The 25,830-nt window shown below is 33.9% G+C and overlaps 1 long non-coding RNA gene across 2 annotated transcripts in view; it reads right to left on the bottom strand.

Annotated features, from left to right (window-relative positions):
• The window catches only part of LOC118974139 (uncharacterized), a 457,532-nt gene that overhangs the window by 295,117 nt on the left and 136,585 nt on the right, over positions 1–25,830 (bottom strand). For both annotated transcript variants that reach the window (XR_012132176.1, XR_012132177.1), the window contains exon 4: positions 11,943–12,006. This is a non-coding gene — a long non-coding RNA (uncharacterized lncRNA). The remainder of the gene's footprint in view (positions 1–11,942; positions 12,007–25,830) is intronic.

Genomic DNA, 25,830 nt, shown 5'->3' with positions numbered 1-25,830 from the left:
CCCTTAGCCTGTGCACATGCTCTTCTGTGCACCAAGATCCACACCTGGTGGGTTTCATTTAGCTGCCTGACTGCTGTAGTCATTTGACTTAGAACATTTTTTCTGTGGCTTAAAAAAATTTTAATATGATTCATCAGGTACTAATTTCTAGCTGTGGTAAGCTGCATATTAGAACCCCCAAGATATCTAAGCCCTAATTTCCAGAACCTATGAATATGTCACTTTATAAGGGCAAAAGGGACTTTGCAGAAGTATTAAAGTTAAATACCTTGAAATAGGAACATTATCCAGGTTGGCTCAATCTAATCACATGACTTTTTAAAAATGGAAGAGGGAGGCATAAGAATAGGCTATAGAAATACAACTTGAGACTCAACCTGGATGGCTCTGAAGACAGAGGAAGGGGGTCATGAGCCAAGGAAAGCAGGCAGCCTCTAGAAGTTAGAAAAAGCAATGAAACAGATTCTCCCCTAGAACCTCTGGAAAGAAAACGGTTGTGTTAACACTTCAGTTTTAGTCCACTGAGACCCATTTCAGATGTCTGACCTCCAAATTATAAAATAATTAATTTGTGTGAAGTCACTGAATTTGTGGTAATTTGTTACTGCAGCAAAAGAAAACTGATAAAGTATCTTATATGCAATATAAAGCATTGTTCAATTCAAGGTTCCTGAAGGAACAGTTATAGGAACTTATAAAGATGTTGATATGGTGGCTATCAATTAAATAGTGAAGATTCAAGTAGGTAAGTATATCACATATAGCTGAATTTAATTTCTGATTCCAAGCCTAATTCCACCTTCTATGAAAAACATGATCTAGTCACTTCTGGGTATAATCAGATTTTTATTTAGTCTGTAAATGTAGGTTGAATATACATTTATAGCTATATATTCTTTTATGCAACAAATAGTAAGTGAGGGCTTTTTATGTGTACCTCAGTACCATGCACTGAGGATAAAAAGGTTGATAAGACAGCCAAAGATCCTGACTTTTTAGAACTGGTATTCTACTTGTGGATAAAGAAAATAAATATATAAACAAATAAATCATTAATAAACAGATGTGCTATATCTTAGGAGGAAAAAAAGAGCTGAGAAGGGGAAAGAGAGTAATACAAATTGTTATTCTAGATAGATGTGGTTCAACTTAAAATATGTATTTGGTCTTTGTCCTCAATTCCTGGCACTGAACGCCTAAAATGCTTGGAATTTCCTGACTGATTGGAGTGACTTCTTTTATTCACCGTGAACAACTTTCAGTTATACGTGAGTTCATGCTAAGGAGGTGACTTAAGGTAGCACCCCTAGGTAGCCTCAGCGTGGGACGGATCACCCCAAAGACCAAGTGATTAGAGCTGGCACTTTCAGTGCCCCACCCCTTTTTGGGGAGGGGTGAGGAGCTGGAGATTCAGCTCCATAAAAACTCTAGAACAAAGAAGTTCAAAGAGCTTCCAGGTTGGTGAGGAGGGTAACATACCCCAACTCCAAGGAAACCAGAAGCTCCTCTGGTTAGGATCCCTCTGTACCTCACACAATGTACCTCTTTATCTGGCTGTTCATTTGTATCCTTTATAATAAACCGGTAAACATAAGTGAAGTATTCTACTGAGTTCTGTGAACTGTTTTAGCAAATTATCAAATCTAAAAAGGAGGTGGTAGGAACCCTCGATTTATAGCCAATCAGTCAAAAGTACAGGTGGCCCAGGATTTGGACTGGTACCTGAAGTGGGAGGCGGTCTTGAGGGTCTGAGCCTTTCCACTTTCAGGATCTGTGCTGACTCTGAATAGTTAGTGTCAGAATTGAATTGTACACCTAGTTGCTTCTGGAGAACTAGAGAGCTGGTTATTAGTGTGAGGAAAGACACCAGGCCTTTGATGTCTGAAAAAAAGTCAGACACAGTCACAGGGTAGTCAGAGAACATTTCTCTAAGGAGATGACATCTGAGAAGAAAATCCTGGAGAAGAGCATTTTAGGGATATACAAGATTGAGTGTAAAAATATCAATATTTAAAGAATATGAAATAAAATGAGATAGGCAGAGATCAAATCTTGTAGATACTTGTAAGCCATAAGAATTTTATTTGTAAGTGTGATATGAAGTCACTGGAAAATTTTGAGAAGAAAAGTGAGGTGGCCTACATTACATTTAAAATACTTTTTTAGGCTGCTGTGTGGAGGATGGACTTTAGGTGGGCAAGAATGAAAACAGGAGAAACAGTTAAGAAGCTATTGTGATAGTCCAAGAGGTGGTGGAAAGTGGTCAGAAATGGTTTATATTTTAGTTTCAGGAACTAACCAGAGTTCCTTAATGTAACTGATGTGGGTTATTAGTAAAGGATTAAACATGACTCTTTGGTATAAACAACTGGAAAGTTGTGGTGGTATTTACTGACTCAAGGTAGAATGGAGAAGTAGCAGGGTTAGGGGTGGAGTCAGGCCCAGATTCAGAAGGGCTCCACACTGGAGTTTAATGCTCATGTTGGCCAGTTCTAAATTGGTAATAATTTTTTCTTTGATTTTGTGTTCTATAAGTGAAGCCCAATGGGACACTGTAGCCTCAACTCACACATGGTTATACCTTCTGCTGATATCTGCTTCCCTCAGATGGGTTATTAGCAGATACACCAGCCCTGCCCAGCTTTGTCCAACCTACCCCACCAGTGACCTCTGAGTCCTTTCATTCCACTGCACACTCACCCAATGGCTTCCCTGGGCCAGCCTACATCCAGATACTTAGTAAGACCCATCATGGAGGCTTGACTATCCTGACCGTGCTCAGGCATTAATTGTACCTACCAATGCTGCCATCTCTCCTGGCCTTGTGATGGTCTGTACTTGTCCATGATCATGTACCCATGTTTGAAAGACCATGACATTAAATAGCACATGAAAAAATACCATGACCAGTTAAGAGACAGCAAAGAAAGGAAAAAGCTTTGTCTTAATACCTTCAGTGGAATTTTTTCCTACTTTTTGAAGAATGGTTAACTCCTTATGTCAACTGACTGGTTCCTGACAACTATATAACAATTTAACTTACTTTGAAATTATAGGTATAAATTTCATATATTGTGAAACAGCTGGAAAATAGAATGTTGATTTATATACCTGGTCACTGTGGTTATGTGTCTGTTGCCAATGAAAATGTAACTGAAATACACAAATATTTTAAAATATGCTGTATTGGTGTTCCCACATTGCCAAAAAAGAAAATAAGCTGCGTGATTATTATGTAAACCCTTGTGTTACTCCCACTGCACAAACACTTTACAGATGTTTCCCTGTGAAAACATTATAAAACACATACTTGGCTGCCTCTGCTTACCTAAAGTTCTGCAATAACTGCTTCTTTTTGGATGCAGCTTATTATTGGGTTTTTTGGTTGAACAAATGAAGGATGAGAAACACAGAATTCATGATTTGGAAATAATCTAACTTATGTTATTAATATAACAGTGCTCTAACAATTTCTCTAATTTCTATCCCAAATGAACATCACAAATTTAAAAGAAACAAATACACAAAAAAGAGGGTGTAGGATCTCTGCAGTTCTGATACCAATACAACTATTTTAGACACATCCTCACTGATCAGCATCCCTAGATGTTATCTGTAAGACTGTTTCATTACCCCGACCCTTCTTCATTTTCCAGCAGAACTCTCATGCTTTGTGATACAGTTTGGAACTGCGAATGAAGTAATTGTGAGGGAGAGGGGAAAAAAACATCCTAGGAGAAATTTGGACTTGGTAATCTCTAATCTCCACAAACTTCCAGTAAACTCATGCTTCTCCTTTACCTACATCCTAGAATCTAGATTTGAAATGGGGCTGTATCAACAAATTGGGAAGAGGAAACAGCAACAATATAGATGGATTTTTAAAAATTACTACACAACAAAAACATTCATCATTATACATAAAGGAAAAGAAATTGAGAGCTTTATGCCATACTTGAATGATGAGGATCCACAAACAAAAAATATGCTTATAGCCCTTTTGTGGTAAGAATGCCATTATGAGTGGGCAGTCTTGAGCACAGACTAAATTTAGCAGATTACAACTTATATAACCCTGGAAATTTTCATTAATCTGTCTAAACCTCCATCTTCCTATGATGATAAAAAATATTAATAGCTAATGTTTACTGAGCACTTACCAGGTGCCAAATACTGTTTTAAGATTGATACATTCTATCTCATTTAATTCCCATAAAAATATGAAATAAATCCTATATTTTTATTCCCATTTTACAGATATGAAACTGAGCTAAAAAAAATAAAAACTTATTTAAATATTTAGCAAACCTTTGCTCTATACTTGACCTTCTTGTAGGCACTTTACAAATATTAATTCATAACACCTCTATAAGGTAGAATAGATTTTCCCTCATTTTACAGATGAGAAAACTGAGACACAGGTGTTGACTTGACCTTCAATACAGTCAATAACTGGTAGAACAGGAATTTGAACCTACTCAGCATGACTCCAAAACCACTGGGTATCACCATTTTTTAGGGTGTCTGTGAAGATTGAATGACATCATGTTGGCACATGGTAAGCATAATAAAATGTTAATTTTTATTATTATTAATATGAGTTTGTTCTGAAGAGTATGGAAACTCTTACCTAAGAAGTTGAAAAAAATATAATAATGGTGCTGAGGAGACAGAAACCAGGCATGGTTTTAAAAAACCCTGTTTTTATTTTACTGGGAAATATTTAAAACTAGCAAAAAAGCTAGTGGGCTGGAATAGAGTGAGCAAGGAAACGAACAGAAATGAGGACAGGCAGTTAACCAATCACATATAGCCTTGTAGCCTATTATAAAGATAGACTTTTGTTCTTAGTAAGATGGAAAATCATTGGTGAGTTTCGAGCAGTCATAAAATGATCTGACATAAATGTTTTCATGGGATCACTCTGGCTGCTGTGTTGAGAAAAGAACTGTGGGGAAGCAAAGACAGAAGCATAAGGTACTCTTATTTCATGAGGCTCACAGAGAGGTTATTGTCTATGGTCTGTCAAAGGGTCAGTAGGCATCAAACAGGATTTTCTACTGAGGCCTGCATGAGTTAACCATACATAATGCTGAAGGAGAGAATCATGAAGACACTGGGTAGGCTTTTCGGTCTTACTGGATCCTGGCAAAAAGTGTGATATATTTCTGAGAATCTTTACCTAGAAAAAAATATCTTTCACACTTAAACAAAATTTATGTTTTCTTAATAATATGTCTAATTATTTGAGAAAGATTTATGATAGCTAATACTAATTCTTATATCACATCTACTTGAAACTAGGTAATATTGAGTGACCCATATCTTTTTTAAAAGTGTTTTCACCAGATAATTTTTATAGCTCTAAAAATTAGTTCTGTGTTTTCTATCAGAATAAGCCTACTGTGCTCTATGAGATCATTATTTAAAGATTCCCTGGTAGTATTATCCTATTAGAACAACCAAAACAATACTGTCCATCACAAAATCTGATGTCTGGCATACCAAGGCAGGAACTATACATCACTTAACTTAATGTTTGGTCAATAAAAATTAGTTAGCCTAACTAATAAATTACATGAAAAATTTGTCTTTAGTCTTCAAAGATTTAGTCAAAGTTCTAAGAATCAGCACTGACATTATACTCATTGACTATGTAGATATTAGACCCTTAGTAGAGGAGATAACCTGAGTTCTAGCAGTAAAGTCTCATACTGGAGTCTGAAGGCCTGGAGAAGCAGCCAAATTCCTAGTAGCACTGAAAGGAACAATATAGAATTGTTTTAGTCAAAGTGATTAACACCAGCTATAGTAACTCCCAAATTTCAGTGACAAGCCCAATTTTCAACTCCTAAACAACTCCCAATTTTCCATGACTTGAACCCAATAAAAATTAATTTTTCTCCAGCCTCATTGTCTGATAATGGGCTGAGTGACTCTCCTGGGCAACTGTTTTGCAATATGTGACTCAGTCACCCAAGCTCCTTCCATCTGAGGCCCCATCATTCCCCAGGGCCTCTATGGAGTTCTCTGTTGGACCATCTACTTTTAGTACAGTGAAGTGAAAAAAAATGTGAATATTCTTGTAGGACCTTTATCAGGCCAAGTCTGGAAGTAGAATATTTCACTGAGTTATGCCCTTGAACTCAGTCACATTAAATAGCCTAATTGCAAGGGATCTAGGAAAGGCAGTGGAGTGAACCAAATTCCTAGGGAACAGAGGGCAGACAATCAAATTTATATCTGGTGCCAGTGGTCAGAAAGTACATACTTCCTGATAAAGCTGGGCCAATTGTTAACATATTGAAATACTTTTTTACTACTGGGTAAACAGTTGTACTTGAACATATTGGTGATTGGATATGGTACCTTTTCTCATACACATTAATGGAAATAGATATACTTCAACAAAATTTACATCCACATTAAATACAATAGAAAAAGAACAGTGTGATAGAAAATCGGTGACAGAAAAAACAATTGGACACAAATGAGAGATCTCGAAAGGTGTAAAATAAATTTTCCTTTGGTATTTACTTACTTATTTAACTTTCTAGGACCAGCTCAAATGGCCTTTTCTTAAGTCTTCTTTAACATTTCCCTTCTTACAGACAATATTGTCTCTTCTGTGTTCCTATATGTTTTATACTCATCTAATTAGTATAGGTATGTGTAAATAGGATTTTAAAATACTGTAAGTCTTATTAAATTGCTTCTATTTGTTAATGTGTGAATTCCCATGGGCACAGTAAATATTTTTGCTCAGAGTAAATAGTAATGAATCTTTAAAAGAGGCAAATAGGGTCATGTTAAAGTAATACATAATTTACTGTAAATGCTCATTTACTATAAATTAACTCATAAATTAGTTAATGTTTTCTGTAAGAGAAACATCATTTCTATTGAAAAACATGGTATCTTACAATGCCTAGTACCCAGGACATAGTTCAATAAATAGTTGTTAAATGAAGGAGTGAAAAGTGCCCATTGGAATTAATTAAAATTGTTCAGTTAACATTTATTAAGAAACATCTATGAGCTAAGTGCAGTCCTTCTGACTCTAGAATTTAATTATTCTATTTATTTTTCTGAAAACTGTTACCTTCCCCAGTACTTACAAGGGTAGCATATAAAAACCCATCTCATCACCTCCTCTGTACAAAACTCCCACCACCACAAAAACACCATCACCAATAATCCACATACACATACTTGCAACCACTCAACCTGCTTTCTCTCTTTTATTTCCATACTTCATCACTTTCTCAGTAAGTAGGCTTAAAAATCTCAGAATTTTTTTAACGATTCCCTCAGAACTCATTAGTTACCAAGCTCCATAGATTTGACCCATGAAACATATCTTGAATTCATCCTTTTTCTTTCCAGTCCTACTGCTACTCCCATAGTTCATGTTCTCATTACTTGTCACCTGATCTAATTCAATAGTCTCCCAGGGTGTCTCTTCACTTTTATTCTCTCCCTCTTCCAATCTACTTTACACACTGCAGCCAGAGTAATTGACCCAAAGGTCAGTTCACTCCCCTACTCAAAATCCTTCAGTGACTCCCCATTTTTAACCAAAAAGAGCAGCAAATCCTCAGTCTGGCATTCAAAGGCCTATATAACCTGGTCCCAATTTATCTTATCTTTTCCAGTCTTATTTTATAGTACTCACCCTCACTGTAGCCAAATTCATTTTATTTTCTTTCCTAGAACTTAACCTTGCACTTTCTTACTTTCATGCTTCACTCATGTTCTTTTTGCAAAGTCTGACCTGCCTTCCTCAGTACGAACCTGCTGTCTGCTCTCACCTCTCTCTATGGGGAGCTTTAAGTCACTCCATGTGGGTGGTTTGACAATTGGAATTGAGAGAATTTTGTAGTTAAGTAATTCACTTCAGAATACCTTGGTTATAGTGTTTCTGGTTTTTCCTTTTGCTTTTAAAATTCCTCTCCTTCTTTCCTTGTTCCATGTTAATTATATATTTTATTTTAGGAGCTATTATGTTTCTATTTCTATTGCATTTCTCTTCCCTATTTCTATTTCTCTTCACTCTTATTTTTGGTTCTTTTCCTTATTAAATTTGTCATTATGGAGTTGCTATATGATAAATAATCCATTAATAGTTTTCTTGAATAAAAAATATATTTAAACCTTAATGAAATATTCCACTCTCATTTTTTGGTTGGTTGATGATAAAGCACACCAAATGGAGGAATTTCTAATTCAGTCTATTATATTTACTGAGGATAATGTTACCTCCATGCAGGAGACAGTACTGATGCTTATGATATAGCATAGCTAATAAATTCATCTCAACCACCATTTGCCATAGCCCCTTTTAGCTATTATTTGGGTTTCCCCAAAAGGGAATACTGCAAAATATAACTATCAGTTGATAATCTGCATAATTTAGAATATTTGAATTTAAAATTTGGTCAAAATTTAAAAGTAAAAAGAACTTCTACTCTGGCCATAAAAAGTAAATGAGTCAGACATAACTTTCTGTTGTAAACAACTAGAAAACTTAACAAAACATATGAAATAATTGTTCTCAGACATTCAACCACTGGTAGCCCAGAGCTATGATCACTGAAACAAGGAAAATGGCACACACTCTAAATAATTTCCCTGACTTTCTGTTTAAAGGCACAGTCTGGGAAAAGGAAGCCAAGCAAATCATAGCAGCCATGCAAAGTTAAGGAGACAAAGATAAGAGTTCAACAAAGATGAATTTTCTAGAATTTGTGAGGCAAATTAACAGGGAGGAGGGAGCTATGCAAATAAATGGTTCCATATAGCTGTGTAGAAACCCTAATTTTATTTATTCCTTTTTTTCTGAATCCCAAGCTGTACACATGTTGCTGTAAGAAGTCTTGATGCTGGGTAAAGAACTATTAAGAAAAGAACTACTATTGAAAATTGTGAACTGAATAATTCTGAAAGCTCACACAGGGTTGGGACATACATAAGTTTTACCAGCCAGGGTAGGGAGAGTTTAATTAACAGTCTGGAGTTTGGGTAGATACCTCAATGCTTAGTTAGTAAAGCTAAACTAGCAATAGAACAGAGTATACTTAGCATGAGAAAACTTAAAAATAAACCTAAAAGGATCAAACTGATCAACAAGACAACTATTTTTCAAAATAATATTCAATATTATTTAAAGAAAACAAAAATCCAGAAACTCAACAATATTAATGTCTAGCATCCAGTAAAAAATTACTAGACATGTGAAGAAGCAAAATAATAAGACCAATACTAAGGAGAAAAGCAATTGAAAAAAAATTCCCAGAATTAACGTAGATGATGGAATTAGTACACAAAGACTTTAAAATAGCCCCTATAAATATATTCAATAATTTAAAGGAAAACATGAATATTACCATGAAAGGAATGGAAGATGTAAAAAATAACACTTATGACACAAAAATAAAATACAGTATCTGAAATGAAGTATTCACAGGACATGCAGAATATCAGATCAAAGATTGTTGAACATGAAGACAAAACAAGAGAAACTATGCAAAATGAAGGAGAGAGGAATAAAAGTAAAAAAAAAAAAAGAACAGTCTCAGTGACCTTGGGATAATATTAAGACCCTAACAGCTGAAAAAAATTCTTAAATAAGTAATACCTAAGTATTTGACCCATTTGAAAAAACCAACACATTCATAGATACAAGAAATTAACCATTTCCAAATAAAATAAACATAAAGAAATCTATATCAAGGTACATCATCATCAAAATTCCAAAAGTCAGTAATCAAGAAATAATCCTAAAAGCATCTAAGAAAAGAACACACAGTACAAACAGGGAAGCAAAGATATTAAGTACTACTGGTATTTCATACAAAACAAGTAAGAAGATAATTCAATGTTCTATCATTTATAGGCTAAAGTGAAAAAAACTTTAAATAAGCTCTATTACCCTGGCATTCTATAGCTAGTAAATATTTATCATTCAAAAGTAAAAAACAAAGATGCTTTTAAGCCAAAGTCAAGAAAAATTAATTTTCAATAGATATGCACTATCAAAAAAGATAAAGGAAATTCTTTAGACTGAAGAAAAATGATCCAAATGTATACTTGAACCTGAAAATGATCTAAGTTGAAATTTGGATTCATGCAAAGGGAATGAAGACTTCCAGAAATGGTAAATACCTTGGGAAATATAAAAAGGTATTTGGTATTTTTTCCTCTTCTTTTAGATAACTTTAAAATATAATTGACTCTACAGTAAAAACACCAATGTATCTGAGATTAATAATATCTAGGGAAGTAAGACACATGACAGCAATAGCACAAAAGAGAAGTGGGGAATAGAAAGGCTTCTACATTATATATTAAGTAATATATTTGAAGATGACTCAAAGTCATTCTTATAATATATTTGAAGATGACTCTAAGTGAAAGACAATAGTAGAGATAAAAAAGAATACTCAAAAGAATCAATTAAAAGGCAAAAGGATGAAAAAAATCAAGACCCAATTTTACCATGTCCATGAAACCCAATTTAAATACTAAGAAACAGATAATTTCAATGGAAAATATGTAAAAACATGTAGCATGAAAACACTAATCATAAGAGAGCTACAGTGGCTATGTTAACATAAGACAGTGTAATTCACAACAAGAAATAATTTCAGACATAAAGAGAGATCATATATAATAATGAAAGGAAAACGTAATGCATAGGTTACACATCTGTGGTAGCCAGTCTCAAAGACAGCTCCACTGATTTTCACGTCCCGAAATTCACAACCTTTTAGTCTGCACAAGAGATGGCATGTGTAACCCAAAACACAGAACAGACATGATGTCAATTATGTCAGGTTATAAAAAGATTTTTGGAAAGTCCCCAAATATTATTAAATTAAATGATACATTTGTAAATATTCCAGGGGAATTTTTTTAAATACTTTAAACTAAACAGAAAAGGAAAAATGATATTATAATTTTTGGAATTCAGATAAAGCAATGCTTAAAGGAAAATTCATAAATTTAAATGCTTACTTTTAAAAAGATTTTTAAAACAAATGAGTGAAGCTCCCATATTAAGAAGTTAGAAAAAAAAAGTTGATTAAATACAAAAAAGTAGAAGTAAAAATAAGAGGGGAAACTAATGAAGTAAAAAAATAGAAAAACAATAGAGAACACCAATTAACTAAAGCTGTTTTTTAAAAGAGTCCATAAATTTTATGTACATATACTTAGATTCATTCAGAAAAAAGAAAACAGATGATTCATATTAGAAAAGTAATAGAAGATATCACTACAGATGCCACACAAACTATAAGGTAATAGGGAATATAATGAACAACTTTACACCAAGAAATATGGTAATTTATAACCAAATGTACAAACTCTTCCTAAGACACAGGCTGAAATAAAAAGCACTAGGAAAGATCTACTAAATAAATTGATTTCACAGTTAAAAATATGTCACTCAAAAACATGCCCAGAAGACTTCATTGGCATACTCTATTAGACATTTTACCTTATTATCCTGATAGCAAGACCAAAAACAAAACAAAACAAAGCAATAGAGGAAAACTTAAACATCTATAGTTCCTATAAACATAGATACCAAAATTCTTAACAGAATGTTAGTCAACCAAATCCGACATTATAGGAATATACATCATGGCCAAGTAAGGTTTAATTTAGGTGTGTGACTTGGTTTATCCTTCAAAAATCTATCAATGAAATTCAGTATATAACAGAATAAAGGAGAAGGGTCAAAATAATGATAGTTGTAGAAAATGCATTTGATCACATTTAATATTCATTGATTAAAAAAATACTCGGAATAGAAAGTAACTCTTTAAAACTGATAAAGAGGATCTGTAGAAAACCTCCAGTTACTTTCATAATTAACTGTAAAACACAGAATATGTTCCCCATAAGATACAAAACAAAATAAAGATGATGGCTCTTACCTCAACTTGGTATGGGATGCTTGCCAGTGAAAAAAGGCAAGAAAAAGATATGAGGCATAAATATCTGAAAGAAGAAGCAAAAACTGTCTTTATTCACAGGTTGCACTATAACTTATTTTCTACAATCAAATAATCTAGGGAAAAAAACAATGTAACTGAAAAGCAACTTTGTCAAGGTCATGGGATGCAAAATCACTATATAAAAATCAATTGTATTTCTATGTACTAGGAGTAAACAACTGAAAAATGAGTATCAGAAATGCTATTTATAAGGACATTTGAAAGATACAATATTTAATTGCAAATTTTTCTAAATATTTATAAGACCTGCACACTGATAGTTATAAAACACAGTTGAGATAAAGATCTTAATAAATAGTTACATCATCTTTATGAATTAGAAGACAATAAAACTGGGATGGTAATTCTCACCAAATTTTTCTATAAATTCAACACAATCATAATTATAATCTCAGTAGTCTTTTTTGTAGAATGTGACAAACTGATTTCAAATTTATTATGAAAGCAAAGAACCTGAAACAGCAAAGAACTGTTTTTAAAGTGGAACTACTATAATTTCAACACTGTGTTAATGGTAAGGATAATCATGTAGTTGAAATGAAAACGATAGCTTAAAAACAGATATACATCTATCTGGGCAATGATTGGTTGAAAAAGTTACCAAATTACCTCAATGAGTATGTTAAACAAATTTTCATTAAGCAAGTGGATATCTATATAGAAATATGATATCTCAACCCTTATCTTGTACTAAATGAAATATTAATTTGATATAATTATAGACCTAAACACAAAAGCTAAAACAGACTCTAGGATAACATGAAAGAAAATCTTTTGATATTTGGATAGATAGAGAATCTTATATAGGACATAAAAGGCACAAACCAATACACTAACTAAAGTTCAATATGTATGTACCTATAACCCAGCAATTCCATTCCTAGATATCTGCCTTAAAGAATTTTAAAAACCTAAGTCCACAAAAAGACATACAAAAATATTCACAGCACATATATTCAAACTGTCCCACAATGGAAACAACCAAAGCATCTATCATAAGGTGGATAACAAGGTAAAACAAATTACATCGCATTCATACAGTTCATACAATGGAATACTACTTAGTAATTGGAAAAAAAAAAGATTAACTACTGGTTAACCCAATTGAGTTGAAGGAATCTGAAACACATCATGCTAAGCAAAAGAAAGCAGATACAAAAGAATGTGTACAATATGATTTCACTTATGTGAAATTCTACAACAAGCAAAATATTCCATAGTGAATGAAAGTGCATCAGTGGTTGCATAGAGCTAAGGATTTGAGAAAGGTGATTGACTTCAAAAGGGCATGAGGGAACTTTTTTGGGTGATAGAAATGTTCTATACTTTGGTTTGTAGTGCTGTGTATATGAATGTGTACATTTGTCAAAATTCATGTAATTGTAATGTATTTAAAATAAGTAATTTTGTTATATGTAAACTATATCTCAATAAAGTAGATTTTTAGTTTTTTAAAGTTATAAGCCATATAAATTAGACCAAAAATTTGACCATTACAAGCAACCAACAACAAAATAGAATGTTTTAATAGTGAAAGTAATGTTGAGAAATATTTAATTATTAGGATGCTTAAAGCATTGGTTTACAAGCCTACTGTTTTTCAGCCTTTCCTGTGAGTGTTAACTTAGCCCAGTACTTTTAATTCTCCTTGTGTGGCCCTGTATTTCTCTTTAGCTTTCTCATAAGCTGGTATCTAGAACTGATGGAGAGATGTGACAGGATTATCCAAATTCTATTGTAGTCATATATAAGAAAACACATAATACATATGTAATAAATATTTGTCATTACATTTTGAAATGTTAAGTAAGTGCCTCCTATTAAATGAAGTAATTCTCTTTGCCCTGGTGAGGGATGAATGACCCAACCAGAAAAATCTTCATTCAAATCTATTCATTTTTTTTTATGGTTGTGGTGATATGCATCCAAAATAGTTTTGACCAAAATATATGAGTAGCTGCTTTTAGTTAGATATAGTTAAAAAAAAAAAGGCAGGCCCAAAAAGAGCAGGCAAGAAATTTTATTTCAGAAAAGACATGGCAAACCTGAGTTATTTGCTATTAAAAATTCCAGTTAATTGAGGGCTAGAAATACAATATGTCTTGGTTTTTAATATTTTGTTTATAAAATTTAACAACAAATTATTTTACTTAATGACTTAAAACTGCATTACATTCTGGCACATTGTAATTCCTTTAATTATATGGATAATTAAGTCGATTAATATGATTTAGGAAGGAAACTAACTAGCAGGGATGCTGGGCACCAAAATCAAACCCACCCCAGTCTTTTTGCTATTCAGCTTGCTTGATATGGCTACATTTCCTTTCTCTGACTGTATCGGAATTATACCTGAGAAAGAGACCCTTTAAAGAAGATCTGTTCTCAACTTCAACTTTGACAGCAGCATTGTTGGGCTTTCAGATGTCATTGTATCTCTTATTTTTCTTCATTCCTATTTCTCTTTTGTAATCATCTCACAATGGAGCTTATGGTCATACCTATATCACAGGGGGTACATGGTACTATTACAAACATGTTTCTATATTGTTTTTATGACTAACACTAGCTACATCTATATTTTAATCAGTATCTTCATGATAAACTAAGTCTTTACTTTAAAATGCAGAACCATAAAAACTGGGTTTGCTCTCTCAGGTTTGTCCACCAAAATTATCAGAAAATATTACAATTATATGAGTAACACTTTCAATGTCTCTTTATGAGGAGGGTCTCAATTTCATTTTTTTACTTACGTAATGTGTTTACATGGAGCATGGTAGATGAGGAATAGCCATACCAAACAAATTATTTTTGCACCATATAAAAAATAATGCAATGTTATTGTTTGCTGCTTTTATGTATTTTTATGCATATAATATTGTATATGTACTATACAATTTCATATACACACCTATGTACTTTGTAATCACAAAGTCTCTTGTGTTTTGGAAAGTCTTGTGAATACAGGCACTGACTAGTGGTTCCAGACTATCTTTTCAGGAATGTTTATATAAATGAACAACTTTGGAAGACAGAAATTAAGACTCTCACTAGAGCAAAGGGCAGAGATTTTTTTTCTTTATTATAATAAAAATATGTCTCCCTCCCTCTATGATAAAGTCAGTCATGCTACCTCCCATCAAAAAAGATTTGCATTCCCTCACTCAGGAATTCTCCTTTAAGGCTCCCACTGAATGTGCAGGTATCACCTGGGCCTCTTCTTATGACCCAATGGAAATGCTCCAGCCACTGCTACTGCTCTGAGTAATAAACTGTCCTTTTCTTCCGCGTCTTATTTCTGAGGGAGTTATTCCTGAATCCTTGCTGTTGGTGAAGTTCCTTCAGTATAAGGAAAGTAAGAAGCTATCATGGAAGAAAAGATTAAAAAAAAGAAAACCTAGAGCAGACTTGAGGCAGGTGGGTTTTTTTTTTTTTTGCCTTTTGAAGGTGAAATTTCTACAGACAAATTCCTGCTAAATAGCAATAAAGGGGTTCCATATTTCCTCTCAGATGAACCACACCCCAACTGCCGCACCAGGCTCAAGTTGCTCTCCATTGTTTAATATCTACCTAAAACAGGTAAATCATGGTTATATTCAGCCGCTCAGACTCCAGTGTTTCGTGTACCCTACCAAAAGAAAGTACAAATTTAATGACTTCAGCTAGATTACACAAATACTTGGTAATTGGTAAGCAGCCACATACTTGGTAGTTTGTGACAGTCTCACTTTTGCCTCAGTTGGCAGTTAGTGGCTGTGAGAGACCATGCCTCGTGAACGTGTCCATTCTCCCCTACCAGGACAGAGACGGTGGCTGGAGCATGGCTGCCTTTAGCTAGAAAGGCTACGAGGGCAGAAGACAAGCTCACTTAGCCAGTCAGTGTCAGTGGAGGAGTAGGTGGTAGAACATATAACTACCAGAAACAATTGAATGAGCAACAAATATCAGGAATGCTGTTTGTGGATCTACAGATTTATCAACCAGAAGGAAAACTGTTAACCAAATAAACTTATGTATATATTATGCATAATAACTCCTGATCTAACTTCAAGAAGAAGTTCTAAAGTATCAGGACTCTTCTTTGAGTTCTCTGTGCTTCTTTTTTTGTGGAGAATTTGGGTAGAGGGTTAGCTTAAAGGCAGAAACCCACAAAGATTAAATTGATCTATTAACCTGCATAATAAAGTGAGTGAGATCTCAGTGGGTTGGTGATCTGGTCAGAACTCTGAGATAGGTTTCTGGGAGTAGCTGCCATACCTGTGAAGTAAATTAACAGGGAAAGTTACAAGAAGAGAGAATTTTCTAGGTCTTCACAGCACGGCAAGAGTTCACTTTTCCCTTTGACATTTGGAGAGACTGAGTAAAGAATTTAAATACTTATTTTTAGGTTTGGGTTACTCTACTCTTTCTCTGAATACATTATGCCAAGACTGAATCTTTCTTAGGTTAAATTTGTTATTAAGGTATTTTTTCCTTTAGTTCTTAATGGGAAATTGGAATTTTGATGAAAAAAGAATCTGAGGGGGTTTGGGTCTCCATCTAAGTGAGTATCATTTTTATAATAATATGTTCATTAAGAGCTAAGACTATTATAATCACTGAAAGACAGTTGGGTACAGTGAAAACTAGAGAAGGTATAAAAAAGCGGCCTATTCTTTAGTTTGTTTTACTTCCTATTTTTTGGCCAAATTAGTTACAACCAAATTTATGTAAATGAAAATTTAGTAGTCTTCTATCAGGAATTAGAAGTTACAATCTTTTACTCTGCTATTTACTTTGAAGACATTCTTTAATCTTCCTGCCCATTTTAGAAGAAATGAGACTGTTTTCAGCCCATTTTACTGCTGCATAAACTGAGGTTTTAAAAAAAGTAGAATAAATCATATGGGTGATATTAGTGTGAACCTTGGAATTTGAAATTTGACTTTGTCTCTGAACTAATAGAAAATTTAACCTCCCATTAATAACATTTAATTGACAACTCTGTGGCACTATTATGAGAATGCATTTGCAATTATATTTAATCTACTATCAAATTCTAACTCTGAATACAGAAGTAACCCCTATTTGAAATGCTAATGATGCTGTTTGTGATATATTATGATATACATGATTCTGGAAAGTTAAATACGTGTCATTCAAGATGTCACACATAAATATAGAAATGAATCTAAATGAAGGGTTTTTTTAAATCAGCAACTCAGTTACAAATGTATTAAAGATAGATCTTTAAAAATTGCCTTCTAGAATAAAATGTGAATATATTACTTGTGTTTACTATTATTCCAGGTATATGAATTAATTAGTTATCAGACATACAGTATTTGGTTATTTTTACTATGTAACTGAAACCTGCCACATTGTTTCTTTTAGAAATGCAGATAACTGTAATCCAATGACTGCCTTTGTTCCAAGCAATGGATTTTAATAACATTTGGAAAATGTAATTAATAATAATTACATTATTGCAACTGCATGGTATTAATTACAATTACACTATAATAAAGAACTCTAATTCCATTTAGAAAAAAATGAAGTGATTTTCAAGCTCAAGGCATTCTTTTGAATCCTAAATTTTTTTTAATTATTGCTATTCTCTTTAGAGTAAGTATATTTTCTTTTTACCCAGTTGACCTTATGGTAACCTAAATACTGTATTTTTGACTTAATATTCAGCTTTAACCAATAGAAGAAGAGCCAAATCAATCAGAACAATAGATAAGTTATTTTTGTTTGTTAAGAGGTAAGGATGGGTTTTTATTTTTCTAATTGTTGATGTATTTGATTGAACTGACCAATTACAACAGTGCAGATGGCAGAAAATGTTTTGGTCTCCAAGTCCTGTAAAGAGAAGTAAATTTATTTGAAGATGGGCTCTAAGTTTTTAGGACACTTACTTTGGTGAATGAGGTTGATTTTGGGATGTGTTTGAGTTTATCCTGAGATGCACAACTTGGGGGCTTATAAATGAAAAGTAAAATCTTTGGAGATAAACTTTTTTAAAAAAACCTTCAAATAAAGGATATGCTAATTTTCACCCAATCTCTGGATTGTTTAGTAAGTTCTGGAGCATCAGTTCTTAAATCTATTTCACAGTATATATCCAGATATCAGGTTAACATATCTTAGAACAACAGTTTCTTTGCAGTTCTCCATACTATAAATTCTAACCATTGCAAATATCCTCATAATTGTAGGATAGGATAGATTTCAGCAATACTGAATTAGAGACGGAAGAAAACTTTTCCTTTAATCTTATCAATTCCTGTCTTGGAGTTTTGAAAAGATTTTCTCATGACACAAAAGCTAAATGTGCCATACTCAATATCCTATCAGGTTATGTAGCAGCATGCACAAAATAATTATATTATGCCCTAAAGGAAGTCCTAAACTAATAGAACAAATAATATATGAAAAGGTGAAAGAATTGCTAAGACTAACTTTGGATTCAGTAGGGATTCATATTTTTAACTAGTACCCAAGTCAATCATGACACATGAAATTTCTTGACTGTACTTCTAGAATAACTGAACAAGGTACTAAAGCTGTCACGGTCCACTAGAATAAATGAAGATGTAGTAGAAAAGAGAAACATAATATCAAAAAAAATACTCTTGTGGAATAGAGCAGTTTATGCACAAATAAAAATCTAGACTATGAGATAAGAGTAATGGAATGTTGAGGTCACCAGAGTTCATCTTATTAAATAAGCAGATTTAAATCTACCCAGGCATCATCTTAGATTCTTAGAGCATAAAGGATATTTCAGATTTTAGAGATATGTATTGGCTGGAAATGGATATTTCTCAATTGCGTCACATGTAGTCATATGATCTGAACTTGAATATATTTCAAATGCTCCTTTGATTTTAACACTGCTGTTATATAGCTTCTTTGAGGAAAACACTAATTATCTATCGAATGTATTTACTGTGATACGAAGATGATAATTAAAATACAGTCTATGTTTTAGAAAATGATCTGGCTGTAACTAATGGGTTCTGCTGTCAAGGTTGTTGGCTAATTTAACTAAGCAGATGACTTTCTTATCCACAACTTCAGAAAATCTCGTGAAGTTGCATGTTAGAGAGACTCAATCCCTAATTAACCAGGTAAATGATGAGTAAAATGTTCCTTATTTGGCCAACAGGAAACGATTTACTATGCAACCATACTATATCTTTCAAGCACAATTGGCTATGTATTTTGTAGGTCCCACTGTGACTTGAAAATGCAAGACATTTCATTCAAAAAGATCTGAAGAATTTCAATACAGCCAGAACATTAAACCAAGTGTGGGGCCCCTCTGAGCATGAGGACTCTGTGCTATTGTACAGGTCACACACCCACGATGCAAACCCTGCTGCCAAATGTATGAGTCATAAATGTGGAAAATTCTTGGAATTTTGGAAAGATGGCTCAGTTACTATGTTAAAAAAGAAGTGATATAGATGAAGACTATGCATCCAAGAACCAGATGGGAAAGTTGTGATAATTATGTAATTAAAATACATGTTCTAATGGCTAGTGACATGTTACATATATTTACTGTGTAAGGGGAATGCTGGGTGGCTTAATAGACATGGCTAATTGAAATGATCCTGAATAGTACATAGCATGCACTATGACTAGTTTCTACAACTAATTTAGAATTCAGCAGAATAATGTGAAGACTTTTACTACTTAATTAAACTTCTGTAATGCCTGTTTTACCAAGATGAATAAAATACATAAATTGTATGAGGTGACATCTAACGCACACAAAAAAAGAGAAATGTAAAAATCAGAACAGTGGGTACATTAAACTGATTCTTAATAATTGAAACCAATTTAATCATTTGAGATTATTTTATTCTAGCTGACGTAATACTGTAGCAGTTATATTCTAATTATAACCTGTTTCATTTTACTCTGCCTTTCTAGTTAATTATTACAGTCAATTTGTAAAATGACATGGTTTCACATTTGCATAGGTCACTATTAAATAAATGAATAGCTGAAATTACTCTAGCATTGAAGTGTCAACTTTGGTAGAAGTCAAGAGGACTTCAAATGTTCTTCTAACACTCCTTAATGTGTTAATGACCACTATTAAACTGCAATTAAAAGGCCAGGAAAAAAGCATGAAACAGTTAATAGAAAAATAGCAGAGACACAATTAAAACGATTCTGGATTTTTTTTTTTGACTGATAGAAAATAAAGTGATATGCTATAAGAGTAGTGTGAATCTATTTCCAACTCAAGGCAGAGTTGACAGTTTAATGATAACAAATCATAGCCTGCCTTTTTAGGGAGCATTGAACGTCAGCTTAAAATTAACATCAGTAGTAAACAAGACAATGTGGTGATTTTACCTTGTATTTAAATTACTACTTATTATGATACTAAATAATAGCTTTAAATAACTTGGTGTCCAGATTACTGATATACAGTCTATCTATGTGAGAAAAAGAGAGACAGCACTGAAAGATATGTTTAAGTTTTTGTCATCCTAAATAAAGGATAAACGTATGTCTTCACTGTGCAGTCTTGTTATAGTTGTCTGTGAAACCTTTTGCAGAGTCTGTTCTACACTGAAACCCTAACATTGTCATTAGAATATCTCACTCAATATAGACTATATTTCTAAGTACCAGGAACTTTAACTCAGGAATGCACCAGAATAAAAAACTTAATTAAAATTATACATAAACATTCAACTTGCAAGAAGCATCTCAAAACCAGAAGACACTAGACACTTTAACAAAGGACACTTTCAGAAATCATAACATGGGTAAAGTTTTGTTTGTTTTTCACCAATTTACTCAAATCACTTTCCTCTTGTCCTGGATTTTACAAAATGTGAAAGTCACCTAAGAAACTTCTTATTAGGTGTTTTTTTTACTGAGTACAAGACAGGGATGCACCAAAATGTTTGTGTTAAAGTATCCTTTAGTACATTTACCTATGGGCATGGAGGCTAACTGCAGTTATGAATACAAATGAAGAAAGAGAAGGGTAACATGACAATTACCAGGTAAGTTAAGTATGGATCTATACCCAAATAATATTCGATTGTGTATATGTACCACATCTTCTTTATCCATGCATCTACTGATGGACACTTAGGTTGCTTCCATTTCTTGGCTATTGTGAATAGTGCTGCAATAAACATAGGGGTGCATATGTCTTTTTGAATCTGGGATCTCGTTTTTGTGGGGTTTTTTTTAGTAGATTCCTATGAGTGGAATTCCTTGGTCAAAAGGTATTTCTATTTTTGGTTTTTGAGGAACCTCCAAACTGCTTTCCACAGTGGTTGAACTAATTTACATTTCCACCAACAGTGCAATAGGGTTCCCCTTTCTCTGCATCCTCGCCAGCATTTCTTGTTGTTTGTCTTTTGTCTTTTGGCCCAACTAAATGGTATGAGGTGACATCTCATTACAGTTTTAATTTGCATTTCCCTGATGATTAGCGATGTGGAGCATCTTTTCATGTGTCTGTTGGCAATCTGAATTTCTTCTTTGGAGAACTGTCTGTTCAGCTACTCTGCCCATTTTTCAATTGGATTATTTGCTTTTTGTTTGTTGAGGGGCGTGAGCTCTTTATATATTTTGGATGTCAACCCTTTATCGGACCTGTCATTAATGAATATATTCTCCCATACTGTAGGGTGCCGTTTTGTTCTGTTGGTGGTGTCTTTTGCTTTTCAGTTTGATGTAATCCCACTTGTTAATTTTTGCTTTTGTTTTCCTTGCCTGGGGAGATATGTTCATGAAGAAGTCGCTCATGTTTATGTCCAAGAGATTTTTGCCTGTGTTTTTTTCTAAGAGTTTTATGGTTTCATGACTTACATTCAGGTCTTTGATCCATTTCAAATTTACTTTTGTGTACAATGATCCAGTTTCATTCTCTTACATGTAGCTGTCCAGTTTTGCCAACACCAACTGTTGAAGAGGCTGTCATTTCCCCATTGTATGTCCATGGCTCTTTCATCATATATTAATTGACCATATATGTTTAAGGAAATATCTGGACTTTCTATTCTGTTCCACTGGTCTGAGGCTCTGTTCTTGTGCCTGTACCAAATTGTCTTGATTACTGTAGCTTTGTAGTAGAGCTTAAAGTTGAGAACTGAGATTCCCCCCTGCTTTAGTCTTCCTTCTCAGGATTGCTTTGGTTATTCGGGGTCTTTTGTGGATTTGTTCCAGTTCATTGAAGAATGCTGTTGGTATTTTGATAGGCATTGCATTGACTCTGTAGAATGCTTTAGGCAGGATGGCTATTTTGACAATATTAATTCTTTCTAGCCAGGAGCATGGGATGAGTTTCCATTTGTTAGTGTCCTCTTTAATTTCTCTTAAGAGTGTCTTGTAGTTTTCAGGGTTTAGGTCTTCACTTCTTTGGTTAGATTTATTCCTAGGTATTTTATTCTTTTTGATGCAATTGTGAATGGAATTGTTTTCCTGATTTCTCTTTCTGCTAGTTTATCATTAGTGTACAGGAAAGCAACAGATTTCTGCGTATTAATTTTGTATCCTGCAACTTTGCTGAATTCAGATATTAGTTCTAGTAGTTTTAGAGTGGAGTCTTTCGGGTTTTTTATGTACAATATCATGTCATCTGCAAATAGTAACGGTTTGACTTCTTCTTTACCAATCTGGATGCCTTGTATTTCTTTGTTTTGTCTGATTGCCATGGCTAGGACCTCTAATGCTATATTGAGTAGCAGTGGGGAGAGTGGGCATCCCTGTCTTGTTCCCAATCTTAGAGGAAAAGCTTTCAGCTTCTCACTGTTAAGTACGATGTTGGCTGTGGGTTTGTCATATATGGCCTTTATCATGTTGAGGTACTTGATCTCTATACCCATTTTGTTGAGAGTTTTTATCATGAATGGATGTTGAATTTTGTCGAATGCTTTTTCAGCATCTATGGAGATGATCATGTGGTTTTTGTCCTTTTTTTTGATGTGGTGGATGATTGCAATGGATTTTCGAATACTGTACCATCCTTGCATCCCTGAGATGAATCCCACTTGGTCATGGTATATGATTCTCTTGATGTATTTTTGAATTCGGCTTGCTAATATTTTGTTGAATATTTTTTATCTATGTTCATCAGAGATATTTGTCTGTAGTTTTCTTTTTTGGTGGGGTCTTTGCCTGGGTGGGGTCTTTTTTGGTGGGGTCTTTGGTATGAGTGATGCTGGCTTCATAGAATAAGTTTGGAAGTATTCTCTCCTTTTCTACTTTTTTTGAAAACTTGAAGGAGAATGGGTATTACGTCTTCTCTATATGTCTGATAAAATTCAGTGGTAAATCCATCTGGCCCAACGGTTTTATTCTTGGGTAGCTTTTTTATTACCACTTCAATTTCTTGGCTGGTAATTGCTCTGTCTAGATTTTCTGTTTCTTCCTTGGTCAGACTTGGAAGGTTGTATTTTTCTAGGAAGTTGTCCATTTCTTCTAGGTTTTCCAGCTTGTTAGCATATAGATTTTCATAGTATTCTCTAATAATTTTTAGTGTTTCTGTGAGGTCCGTCATGATTTTTCTTTTCTCATTTCTGATTCTGTTGATGTGTGTGGATACTCTTTTTCTCTTAATAAGTCTGGCTAGGGGCTTATCTATTTTGTTTATTTTCTCAAAGAACCAGCTCTTGGTTTCATTGATTTTTTTCTATTGTTTTATTCTTCTCAATTTTATTTGTTCCATCTCTGATCTTTATTATGTCCTTCCTTCTGCTGACTTTGGGCCTCATTTGTTCTTCTTTTTCCAATTTCAATAATTGTGACTTAAGACTATTCATTTGGGATTGTTCTTCCTTCTTTAAATATGCCCGGATTGCTCTATACTCTCCTCTTAGAACTGCCTTCCCTGTGTCCCACAGAAGTTGGGGTTTTGTGCTGTTGTTGTTGTTTGTCTCCATATATTGCTTGATCTCTGTTTTAATTTGCTCATTGATCCATTGATTATTTAGGAGCATGATGTTAAGCCTGCATGTGTTTGTGAGCCTTTTTGTTTCCTTTGTACAATTTATTTCTAGTTTTATGCCTTTGTGGTCTGAGAAGTTGGTTGGTAGAATTTCAATCTTTTTTAATTTACTGAGGCTCTTTTTGTGGCCTAGTATGTGGTCTATTCTGGAAATGTTCCATGTGCACTTGAGAAGAATGTGTATCCTGCTGCTTTTGGGTATAGAGTTCTGTAGATGTCTGTTAAGTCCATCTGTTCTAGTGTGTTGTTCAGTACCTCTGTGCCCTTACTTATTTTCTGTCTGGTGGATCTGTCCTTTGGAATGAGTGTGTGTTGAAATCTCCTAGAATGAATGCATTGCATTGTATTTCCTCTTTTAATTCTGTTAGTATTTGTTTCACATATGTTGGTGCTCCTGTATTGGGTGCATATACATTTATAATGATTGTATCCTCTTGTTGCCCTGACCCCTTTATCATTATGTAATGTCCTTCTTTATCTCATTACTTTCTTTGTTTTGAAGTCTACTTTGTCTGATACAAGTACTGCAACACCTGTTTTTTTCTCCTTATTGTTTACATGAAATATCTTTTTCCATCCCCTGACTTTTAGTCTGTGCATGTCTTTGGGTTTGAGGTGAGTCTCTTGTAAGCAGCATATAGATGGGTCTTGCTTTTTTATCCATTCTATTACTCTGTGTCTTTTGATTGGTGCATTCAGTCCATTTACATTTTGGGTGATTATTGAAAGATATGTATTTATTGCCATTGCAGGCTTTAGAGTTGTGGTTACCAAAGGTTTAAGGGTCACTTCTTTACTATCTTACTGTCTAACTTAAGTCTCTTATTAAGCTATTGTAAACACAGTCTGATGATTCTTTATTTCTCTCCCTTCTTATTCCTCCTCCTCCATTCTTTATATGTTAGGTGTTTTATTCTGTACTCTTTTGTGTTTCCTTTGACTGCTTTTGTGAGTAGTTGATTTTATTTTTTGCCTTTAGTTAGTATTTGGTTTTTCTGCTTTCTTTGGTGTGATTTTATTTTCTCTGGTGACATCATTTAGCCTTAGGAGTGCTTCTATCTAGAGCAGTCCCTTTAAAATATCCTGTAGAGGTGTTTTGTGGGAGGCAAATTCCCTCAACTTTTGCTTCTCTGGGAATTGTTTATTCCCGCCTTCATATTTAAATGATAGTCATGCTGGATACAGTATTCTTGGTTCAAGGCCCTTCTGTTTCATTGCATTAAATATATCATGCCATTCTCTTCTGGCCTGTAAGGTTTCTGTTGAGAAGTCTGATGATAGCCTGATGGGTTTTCCTTTGTAGGTGACCTTTTTTCTCTCTCTGGCTGCCTTTAATACTCTGTCCTTGTCTTTGATCTTTGTCATTTTTATTATTATATGTCTTGGTGTTGTCCTTCTTGTGTCCCATGTGTTCTGTGGGCTTCCATGGTCTGAGAGACTATTTCCTTTCCCACTTGGGGTAAGTTTTCAGCAATTATTTCTTCAAATACATTTTCTATCCCTTTTTCTCTCTCCTTCTGGTACTCCTATAATATGAATATTGTTACATTTGGATTGGTCACACAGTTCTCTTAATATTATTTCATTTCTGGAGATCCTTTTATCTCTCTCTGCTTCAGCTTCTCTGTGTTCCTCTTCTCTGATTTCTATTCCATTAATGTCCTCTTGCACCTCATCCAGTCTGTTCTTAAGTCCTTCCAGATATTATTTTACTTATGTATTCTCCCTCCTAACTTGATCCTTGCATATTTCTGTGCAGGTCCATCAGCATGGTTATGACCTTTATTTTGAATTCTTTTTCAGGAAGATTGGTTAAATCTATTTCTGCAGGCC

This window comes from Manis javanica, chromosome 6 (genome assembly GCF_040802235.1).
Source record: "Manis javanica isolate MJ-LG chromosome 6, MJ_LKY, whole genome shotgun sequence".
NCBI lineage: Eukaryota > Metazoa > Chordata > Mammalia > Pholidota > Manidae > Manis > Manis javanica.
This window is presented reverse-complemented; position numbering and strand designations above follow the sequence as displayed.